We start from the raw sequence: 11811 nt of genomic DNA, 5'->3' as shown, positions 1-11811 counted from the left end.
GGTCATGCCAGTAGGTTACAGTAGGTTGTATCCAAGTGGTTGTATCTCTCAAGGTCATGCCAGTAGGTTACAGTAGGTTGTATCTCTCTAGGCCATGCCAGTAGGCTACAGTAGGTTGTATCCAAGTGGGAACAATTATCAACCCAATGTGGAAAGTGTCGAATTTGGTCAACAACCAAATGAATGGCTTATTTGCTACGTGAGGATTACTTGAACCAACAGAAGTTTCGTAATGATTAAGTTGTTATGTGGACAAGTGACATACCGACAACTTTGATAAAACACTATAGGAGTTGTCTCCAGATCGCTATGCATATTCATGCTAGTAGCTTAGCATCTCTCTTCATTGAATACAGGCGGTTGCCGTCAACAACCCTCATAGAATATAAACAATAGTTTACAATAATAAGATGAATCCACCAATCCAAAGACAGGATAGGCGGGAGCTAGACAACCTGCAGTGTCGCTTTGTGGACAACGACTCCCCTTGTTAGGTTGGAGAGACATCTTGTCAGTATATGCATAATCTTTGGTGTAGCCAACCCAACTCTCATATGGCACTATTGGGGGGCACGGTGTGTAGTAAAACATCACTACACGAAAATCACAACATGCCGTGCCCCCCAATCTGCGGTCAGCAGATAGACCCTTCTCAAATATATATGTTAAGTCACTTTATGGAAACGGAATGTAGAAAACAAGGGGTAGCTTGCTCTCTACGTCGTCTAATTCTAGACATATCAGTCATCATCCCAGGGCCCTCCATTAGAAGAGGTACTGACGAGCCATCTCCGAATATCGAAAGTAAGTATGTCTTCACCATAATTTTCAAATAATCATTAAAAATCCTACAATGTGATTTCCCAGATTTTTTTTCTCTCATTTTGTCTGTCATAGTTGAAGTGTACCTATGATGAAAATTACAGGCCTCTCTCATCTTTTTAAGTGAGAGAACTTGCACAATTGGTGGCTCACTAAATACTTTTTTGCCCCACTGTACATATATATTTTTAAATGTTGCTGACACCATTCCCCAGAGGTGTCTCATTATTGGGATTAATTGCTGATTCCTACCTGTAGCTCACTATGAGGTGTCTAGTGATACAGGTTAAGGGCCCTGTTGGAGATTGGTGGTTGGTAAGCGGAGTCGAGGGAACAAGCAGAGTTGGACACGACCATGTTATTATCCCACACACAGTCTCTGTGGTTCATATGAACCCCATTCCTGGGAAATTAGATTTGATTACATATCGCCCCTGTCTGTTACCACAGAAGGGTTCCGTCTGTCCGATTCCCAGCTAGGTTATGAGGCGCTTTGTCACCAGTACCTATGTCCTGCTGATAGGGGAAACCTCCAATCTTATTATAGAAAAAGTAATTAGGGGGAAACTATTTAGTAAACTGAAATAAAATAACAAACCTGTTTGAAGAATTAAAACTATTCCAAAACTATCTTTGACTCCTAAACTAAAATAGCCTAAAATAATAACCAGCATGAATTATGTCCAGTTTGAAAAATGTATATCTTAACTTTGGGCAAAAATAGATTTGGGTTTTAAATATTTTTACGTGGTTTTTAAAACCTCTAGTGACTCCCCATCCCGCACGAGGGAGCGTAATCATCGACTGACACTAATTAGCATAATGCAACGGACATAAATATTCCTAGAAATTTTTCCTATTCATGAAAATCACAAGTGAAATATATTGAGACACAGCTTAGCCTTTTGTTAATCACCCTGTCATCTCAGATTTTCAAAATATGCTTTACAGCCAAAGCTAGACAAGCATTTGTGTAAGCTTATCGATAGCCTAGCATAGCATTTTGTCCAGCTAGCAGCAGGTAACTTGGTCACGGAAATCAGAAAAGCAATCAAATTAAATAATTTACCTTTGATGAGCTTCGGATGTTTTCACTCACGAGACTCCCAGTTAGATAGCCAACGTTCCTTTTTTCCAAAAATATTATTTTTGGAGGCAAAATAGCTCCTTTGTTCTTCACGTTTGGCTGAGAAATCGCCCGGAAATTGAAGTCACGAAAACTCCGAAAAATATTCCAAATTAGCTCCATAATATCGACAGAAACATGGCAAACGTTGTTTATAATCAATCCTCAAGATGTTTTTCAAATATCTATTCGATAATATATCCACCGGGTTTTTCAGTAGGACCGATTGGAATAATGGCTACCTCTGTATTTTACACAAGAATCACTCTGGGAGCATCAGGTGACCACTTGCGCAATGTAGCCGCTTACGGGTATTCTTCAACATAAATGCATAAAACTACGTCACAATGCTGTAGACACCTTGGGGAATACGGAGAAAAAGTAATCTGGTTGATAGCCTATTCACTGCTCAATAGGGACGCATTGGAACGCAGCGCTTTCAAAACATGAGGCACTTCCGGATTGGATTTTTCTCAGGCTTTCGCCTGCAACGTCAGTTCTGTTATACTCACAGACAATATTTTTACAGTTTTGGAAACTTTAGAGTGTTTTCTATCCTAAGCTGTCAATTATATGCATATTCTAGCATCTTGTCCTGACAAAATATCCCGTTTACTATAGGAACGTTATTTTTTCCAAAAATTAAAATACTGCCCCCTTGTCACAAAAGGTTAAATAATCTGAACCTGGTGGCTGGTAAATGCTGCCATGGGATGGCAATGTTTAAATAGGCCTAGCTTGTGTATCACTATCACCAGAAATACTTTAAGAAATTAGGATATTGGAATCTACTTTCGATTTGTATTAACAGCTTAAAGAAAAGAAAATTGCCATGAATTATCCTCTGTGAACAAGAAGCACAACATTCCAAATATTTTCAGAGATGTGAGATAATTAACTTGTTCTCTGTAATATCGTATAGCTTTTTAATCTTGACAGTATGTACTTTTAAGGAAAATCGGCATGTTTCTCGACTCATACCCTGACTTTAAAAAGGGATTTAGACATAATTCCTTTGATACAGCAGTTGCAATATAGGGGATAACATCTACAGAAAATACAGAAATGCTTATGGGGAGGTGTTGCTGTATACAGTGCATTCGGAAAGTATTCAGACCCCTTTACTTTTTCCACATTATGTTACGTTAAAGCCTTATTCTAAAATTGATTAAATTCTTAATTTCCCCCTTTCATTTAGCTAATTTATTTGGCACACCTGCATTTGGGGAGTTTCTCCCATCCTTCTCTGCAGATCCTCTCTAGCTCTGTCAAGTTGGATGGGGGGTCCATGTTGTTGTTAGGTGAAGTTATGGGTCCTACAGTAGGTCTATTTTATTGTTAGGTGAAGTTATGGATCCAAGAGTAGGTCTATGTTATTGTTAGGTGAAGTTATGGGTCCTACAGTAGGTTTATGTTGTTAGATTAAGTTCTGGGTCCTACAGTGGGTCTATGTTGTTAAGTGAAGTCATGGGTTCTACAGTAGGTCTATGTTGTTGTTAGGTGAAGTTATGGGTCCTACAGTAGGTCTATGTTGTTGTTAGGTGAGATTATAGACCATTTTGGCAATTTGTTTAACACTTAGTGTACAAACCCTCATTGTCAGGCTGATGGAGCCAAAGAGCATTTTACTGGTTGAAGCCGTTTTTAAATATAAAGTAGTACATTTTGACAATAACACAAACATATTAATCAGGACATTCAAACAAGCCTTACAGTTATAATCCAAAAGTAATGTGAAATGCACTCATAAGCAACCTGGAAATGGAGGCTATATTTGCTGAGTTTTCCCACACGGTGGTGAATTAGTGAATAGACACAGAGCTTAATGTAAGTTTCCTTGAGTAGCATCCTGATCTTGCACTGTAATATTCAGAATACATTCCTCACTACCAGATATACTACATCCATAACTAGTGGTTTCCTCATTAGCAGATATACTACATCCATAACTAGTGGTTTCCTCATTAGCAGATATACTACATCCATAACTAGTGGTTTCCTCATTAGCAGATATACGACATCCATAACTAGTGGTTTCCTCATTACCAGATATACGACATCCATAACTAGTGGTTTCCTCATTACCAGATATACCACATCCATAACTAGTGGATTCCTCATTACCAGATATACCACATCCATAACTAGTGGTTTCCTCATTACCAGATATACTACATCCATAACTAGTGGTTTCCTCATTACCAGATATACTACATCCATAACTAGTGGTTTCCTCATTACCAGATATACTACATCCATAACTATCGGTTTCCTCATTAGTGGGGAGGAGTTTCTGCAACCAAATTGAGTGTGCATCGCCCTCGTGCCGCAGTTTTAGCAAACACAGAAAGGGGCCTATATTGGAGACCAAGTCGTCTGGCACGCTGCTTAGGGTTTCAGAAACTGTAATAACTTATTTCTAGCCTACAATCATCGATGTTACTACTAATGTGAAAACAAGACCAAATATGACTATTGTTGCTCACTTCTTAATTGTCCATTTTTTTTAACATTCATTACAGACTTCAGTTGTTGTACAACATCGTGGTTCTAGGCATCACCTTTTGCACTGGATTTCTGTTGTTGTGGGCCTTGAACCATCTGTCTGACTTTGTTGTTCACACAGGAGGGATACGGGACTATCGTGGAGCCTCAACAATATCATGATGCTGATGAGGCAGAGAAGAGTCCCTCCAGATCAGAACACTTCAAGAAACCCCAGCAGAGACCCACAGGAAAGAAACCTAACCGCTGCTCTGAATGTGGGAAGAGATTCGCGTCCTCAGTAGACCACAAAAGACATCAGAGAATCCATACAGGAGAGAAACCTTATAGCTGTACTCAATGTGGGAAGAGTTTTACTCAGTCAACCAGCCTGATATCACACCAGAGAACACACACAGGAGAGAAAGCTTATGGCTGTACTCAATATGGGAATAATTTTGTATCATCTGGCTATCTGAAGATGCACCAGGGAACACACACGAGAGAAACCTTATAGCTGTGATCAATGTGGATACTCTGATAAAAGATCTGATCAAACATATAAAATACATACATGAAGGAATTGTTTCATGATATCAATGAATTAATGCCACAATGTAGAATGTTGTAACATTGTAGAAGGAGTATTTTAATGATGTCGCAATGTAGAATGTTTAAACATTGTAGTAGGAGTATTTTAATGATGTCACAATGTAGAATGTTTAAACATTGTAGTAGGAGTATTTTAATGATATCACAATGTAGAATGTTTAAACATTGTAGTAGGAGTATTTTAATGATGTCACAATGTAGAATCCTAAATGTTTGTCCCCTGTTCTATTGATTTCAACATGATATGGATATTAGCGTCAGGGGGAAAATCCAGGCTCTGAAATGAAAGAGTACTATTCATGTGATTTAACAAAAAGTAAATTACAAAAAAAGAGTTGTTACACTTATCACGTTGGCGACCCACTTGAATCAAAATGAAGCTGACTGTCTTCTGCAGGTTGTCCTCTAACCAGTGAGGTAAAATATATCTCCCATTTCCATGTGTTTTTTTTTTTTGTGTTAGTTTCAACAGCAAGTGCAACCTGATTTCCCCCCTAATCGATATTAGTGATGTATTGCTACTTGTCAAAACAACAGCGTTTTTGGTGCTTGTGCAGTTTATAAGGAGCTTGTTGAAATACAAGTAATATGATTATTATGGCAGATGTTTGTGTAAAAAGCACATGTTATGTTTAGGTTTTCAATTAATGCCAAACTGTTTCTGCATATTGGTTATTGATTTGGACACAGGCTATCTCACCTCGCACAATGTAATTGAAAAGCCGTTGAAAATAAGACGATGCAACCAAATATTTAATATTTCCAATTCATGTAACATTTAGTAATGATAATTATTTATGCAACCAACTGACAATTTTTTGGTACAGTTATATTGACATTGTTGCCCTGCTTTTAGAATATCAGGGTTCATTCTCAGATGTGCCAACCCAAATGTACTAGAGCATGACATTGGGGACTGGGCCCGTATCCAACAACATGCCTTTCTAGTGAACCCTGAAAAGAGAGAGAAGCTCCGCAGTGAGGTGGAAAGTTACTACAGATATTGCAGGAGTTTCCTTTTGAAATCAGACATGTCCGTGCTAAGGACAACTTGGTTGCTGATTGTCTCAAGGGTGCGTAGTCAAAAGGTTTTGTGTTTTGTGTTTAGGCAGTGAGTTGCCATGGATCACAATTTATTTTGACTGTATGTTTTTCCATATTGGAGATGAGTATTGTTTGGGCTCGTTCCAAGGGGACGAGAGTTCTTGAAGCTAGTGGGGGCAAAATACATTTTTCTTGTTTTTAATTGTTGACAGCCAGTAGGCGCCATGTTTATATTGGTGAAGGTGAAGCATTGTAGTTGATCATAATGTGAAATGGAAGTTGTTTTCTTACAGTGTTACAGTCTTTGGTTTTTCCATTTATGTTTTGAGGTTGAACTTTAGCACCTATAGCTCGTTAGCACTTAGGACGCACTGATTGGTGTCACCTCGTTAGTCAGTATGTGTTACACCTGTGCTGGCTTGTCCATCTCGTTAGTGGGAAGGTGTTTCACCTGAGCTGGTCCAGGTTCTATTTAAGAGTGTCTGTCCCAGTGCTCCAGTTGTCTTGATAGATGTGGAGAGTCAACACATTTAGTTGCTCCACTTTTTTGGTTTACTTCCTGTCTGTAAGTTTGTTGTGGGTTTTTCTTTTGTTTTCCTCTTGGGCAGATTTAGTGGGTCTCATGGTGGGAGACTTTTATGTCTCAGTTGTTGTTACTAGTCAACTTTCAGTGGACACTGTGAGAGCAAAATTGCAAGATTATGTTAATACTTTTATTGCATGAAATGGTTGTTTTATGCAACAGAATAGAGGGTTCTTATAACTATTGTGTCTACTGAGGATGGGCCTCTGGGAGAAAACACTGACAGGAGATTTACAATGTCTTTTGGGTGATAAAACCTAAAGAGACCGCATTCCAGAGCATAAGTTAATGTTTCTGTTCTATATGGTACCAGGGAGAGATGACCCCAGGGCCAGACCCTGGTCTCTACACAGAGTACTGTTTTTACAGCAGATACTGTCTGCTGAGAATTATAAGTATCTTTCATACAAATCTTAATCTTGTGACCTGTTCTATACATCTGTTTGTCATGTAGGTTGAAAGGGGTGTATCTTGGCTATAAAAGACCTTTTGTCTCGTGGCTCTCAAAGAATCTTCTGGGGGTGATTCGTCGACCAGCCATCATTATCATAGAACACTCAATTGATTGACATTATATTTGTGAGTTGTATTGACCTACTCCCTTATAAGAAAATAAAGATTTAGTTTAAGATGAACTCTGACTTGTGTGATAAGTTTGTCTCTCCTCATTTGATATTAAAGAAATTAACCACATTTGGCGATGGGGATGTTAGTCTTCACTTCACTGACCGCTCCTGACGACCCAGATAGGTATCCCTCAAACTTGGAATCTTAGGGAGACCACACTTCGGGAACGGAGCAGCTGGACCCACCTTTGATCTGAGAGGCAGCGAGCCGACTGGATACCACATCTCGAACCTAGTTTAAAAGAAAGAATGTGAGCGAAACAAGTGGAATTTTAGAAAAGGCTCAGTGTGTATTCCTGTGTGAGGGGGGCACCTTGGAGGTGTAAACAGGAGGTTCTGAGGCTGAGTCGGCTATCTGTGTCAGCTGGATGAAAACTAGAATCTGTGTTTCCTAGTTAAGACCATTTATTATATAGTATAAGATGGTAAGGTGCACCTGTACTTGTTTTAAACCTGTACTTGTTTTAAACCTGTAATTGTTTTAAACCTGGACCCCATTTTAGAAGTATTAAAAGATGTGAATGTATGAGTTACATTATCCTAGGAACTAACCATGAGATAGAAATGTGAAAATATTCCTGCAGGTTAACATTGTTGAAAACACCTAATTGATTGGGTATGTTTGGGAATAGCATTGTGTGACTGTGATATGAGAGTTGTGGAAATGAGTTAATCTGACGTTTGGATAGTAACATATTGAAATATGCTAAATCAGATGATTGAAATTTGGATAATAAGAGGGATTTTAGAAAGCAGCGGAAGATCTATAGTTCCTGGGAGGCTTGATTTTTGCCGTGGTCTCTGGGAGGTTAGAGAACCGTTGGGGATCCCATGGTCATTGTTTTTTGTTCTGCTGGGAGTTTGGAGAGCTTCTTCGTAGCTATGGAGAGTAATTGAAAAAGCAAATGGAATGGTTTTTGTGGGTACCTAAGAATTTCTTATGTTTTATATGGATTCTGTGAAAATATGATTAATTATGTGTCTATAATCGATTACTAGAGATTTGATAAAATAATACTGGGAATATAATTAGATAAAATTTAAACAACCCATAGATAGACGAACGTAGGTTTTGAGTTGGTATCTTTAATGGATAATTTGATAAAGATGAGGTTTAAGCATCATTAAACAGTCTACAAAGTCTGGGCAGTTGTCTTAGAAACTGATGGGAGTGTGTCCACTTTAGGGTAAGTTACCCTAACGATGTAACTATAAAACGTTTACTGGATTTTCTCCGTACTACAATTGAAACAAAACTGCCCTTAAGGCCTTAAAATTTGGGGGGGATGTGTCTTCATAGCATGAGAGGAGTTGCTATTGTAACAGTATAGCTTCCGCCCCTCTCCTCGCCCCTACCTGGGCTCGAACCAGGGACCCTCTGCACGCATCGACAACAGCCAACATCAAGGCATCGTTACACATCGCTCCACAAAAGCCACGGCCCTGGCAGAGCAACTACTTCAAGGTCTCAGAGCGAGTGACGTCACCGATTGAAATGCTAACTAGCTAGCCATTTCACATCGGTTACACTATATTTATTGAATAAACCTTTTTACATAAAGTTAGAGTGAACCAATGTGGCTGACTAACTGTTGATGTTGAAGAAGCATCCCGTCCACTAGATTATATGTCTCAGTGTCAGAATCACCTGAAAGACGCACATCGCCATCTGCTGACTGGAGTTGGTATCGCAGTTGAGAAAATACTTTCAGACAAAAAGCTAAAAAGCGACTGCCCCTAAAAACCAATGACCCCCTTTGAAAACGGGCGATGTGGCATCAGAAACATTTATTATCGTGTAAAAATGTACTGCAAAGTGTAGCTAAATAGAATAACTTTGTTAATTTCCACTCAGCGCGTGACGTCGAATTATGGGCGATATCAGGTCTGTCTGTTGTGGCCGCTATTTCGCCCCAAAATAGGCTGTGTATAACTATGTAAATGTCTCTCGGACAAGGTGACTTTTATCAATATACATTCTAAAAAGTAAAGGTTCCTGGAGTATCCTGTAGGGGTTCTTCAAATTGAAACTGTGGGGGAAACCCCTAAAAGTTATTTGAAGAACCTTTTCTATGGTTGGTTCCTCTAACAACCTTTTGGGGTTCATTTTTTAAACTCCCTGTCCACCCTCCCTCCATTATAAAAAAAATATTTTAATAACAATATTGACAATATTGATTTAAATAATTCATTGTTTTTTTAGTGGCACCACAAATGTGAATTAATATTTACAAAACAATTTACCAAACAACACACATTACAAAATTGCAACATTTCTGCAGACATGTTCTGCAATAAATAATACATTTACTTTGTATAGTTATTTTCATGACATTTAAAAATATATATATAAATAATGATGTACAATAAAAACAACATACATTAAAAATTAATCATAGGTAAACTAACAATATTGTAGACTTGATGCTAAATACAGATTTTTCAGCTTTAGTGTGTATATTGTATCCACTTAGTTATGTTAGGAAGTTTGCCATCTTTATAACCGGCCCTGGTAACTTCACCCCAACTTCCCTTCTCCCCAGAACACAGTAACTTAACAACATAAGTGTTTTTCTGACATTTTTGGGAAATTTTATGGAAAATAAAAAATACAGCCCTAGCAGAGCCCCATGGGGACGTCCTCGAGGGTGTGAATGTTCTCCCCATCAAAGGCCAGCGGGATTTCACTCTCGTGGTGAAATGGATTTCCGCCGATGTGCAGTAAAGGAGTGAAGAGCGGTGAAATCTGTGTCAACAAAAGTAAGAAAAGATTAATACACATACAATTAACAAAGAACATAACAAATGTTCAGCTGTAGTTTTATATAAGCATGCACACTTATGTTTATGAAGAAACAGATGATTGGTGCATAGGCATACCTTGTCACGGACATAAAGGCCACTCGGGTCCTCATTGAAGAGGTAGGGCAAGAGCAGAATCGCTGCTGTGGTCTCCAGTCCTAGTAAAGTAAAGCAAGGATATTACTACACTTGCTAATTTTATTACAGAAATAGAAAAGGGAAGGAATAAGAGCAAATCCCTCTTCTGTATTGTCCTTCAGGGACTGTCAAAATAGCAGGATGATGTCCTCCCCCCTGCCTCGCCTCTCTACCTCTGCTAGTCCTTGAATTCTCTTTTTGTCTATATCCATTCCGTGGACTTGATTAATTTCTGAGAAGGTCTGAAAAGATCATTTGCACACATTTGTATGCTAATAGATGTCTGTTTGTTTTGACTGCTATGTAGGTTAAATGTTCACTTCAAATGCAGCTGTCCTACAACATATCTGTATCTTCTTCTTAATCCCAATTGCATTGTGTCCATGTTCTGTCTTATAAGAATTTCAAAGGAAGAGAAAATGTGTCAAAGAATAGTCTTACAAGCATTAAAACAAATATATATATATATATATATATATAAAATAAATATTGAAAGATACAAGGCATCGACATACAATTGAATGCAAAATAGAAGAACATATTGGAGAAAGCACTAGCCAATAGTACTGCCATACAGTAACAGTACTGCCATACAGTAACAGTACTGCCATACAGTAACAATACAGTACTGCCACACAGGCCCAGGGATATTAATTTCCCTCCACAAGGGGGCGTACATGTAACGTTTCCAAAGTGGAATAGTATTGTACATGTAACGTTTCCAAAGTGGGATAGTATTGTCCATGTAACGTTTCCAAAATGGGATAGTATTGTCCATGTAACGTTATGCCCCCTTGTGAGTTAATAGCATTGCATGCTGTAGCAGGATATATAAAGAGGAAGACCTCCATTGATGATTCAGTTCGTTGTAACATCTCGTCTGGATAGGTCACCGTCCTTAGTTAGTTAGTTAGTTAGATAGTCGGTTTACATTAGCTAGCTCATTATCACAAAAGTGAGAACTATTCTAGATTGGAAACTTACGTTAATGAGTATAAAGCCATGTTGGCTCTATGGAAACTATATACAATATATGGGAAAGAATATAGTTGAGGGAAATAATCCAAACCTAGTTGTGCCTCAATAGGATATAACGTTATCTAGCTAGATAACGGTACTGTACTGTAGCTAATACAACGCCGACGGTCAAACACGGCGTTCTAATATTAAGGGTAATTAACTATAGTAACGTTATGGAAGATATTCACAGAAAACCATCATTGTCTTCGTTATTCATTATCAGTATGTTATATTATTATAATAAATTATTTCGAGACATATTCAGAGCCAAACATCAACCCAACTTTAACCTTTTTAAGTTGTTGTCGCATCCAATTGCGAAGTTCCCGGAAGAAGTCCAGCTACAACGGAGGTTCCTCGATGAACCCACCTTCTAACAAGTTCTTTGAAGAACCTTTTGGGGCTGTTTTTTATTGACCAAGAACCCTACGATTCTTAGGGGACCTGAGAACAACTCCAGTTGAACCCTTCATTTATATAGTGTAGTCGGCTCTACTTACTCTCAGATTCAAAACATGCTGATTAGCATCAACGATCAAGTCAGCTTCTGCTGC

The sequence above is a fragment of the Oncorhynchus mykiss genome, chromosome 13 (assembly GCF_057628025.1).
Source record: "Oncorhynchus mykiss isolate SJ-2025 chromosome 13, ASM5762802v1, whole genome shotgun sequence".
Classification (NCBI taxonomy): domain Eukaryota; kingdom Metazoa; phylum Chordata; class Actinopteri; order Salmoniformes; family Salmonidae; genus Oncorhynchus; species Oncorhynchus mykiss.
The sequence above is the reverse complement of the archived record's forward strand: the minus strand, read 5'-3'. Positions refer to the sequence as shown.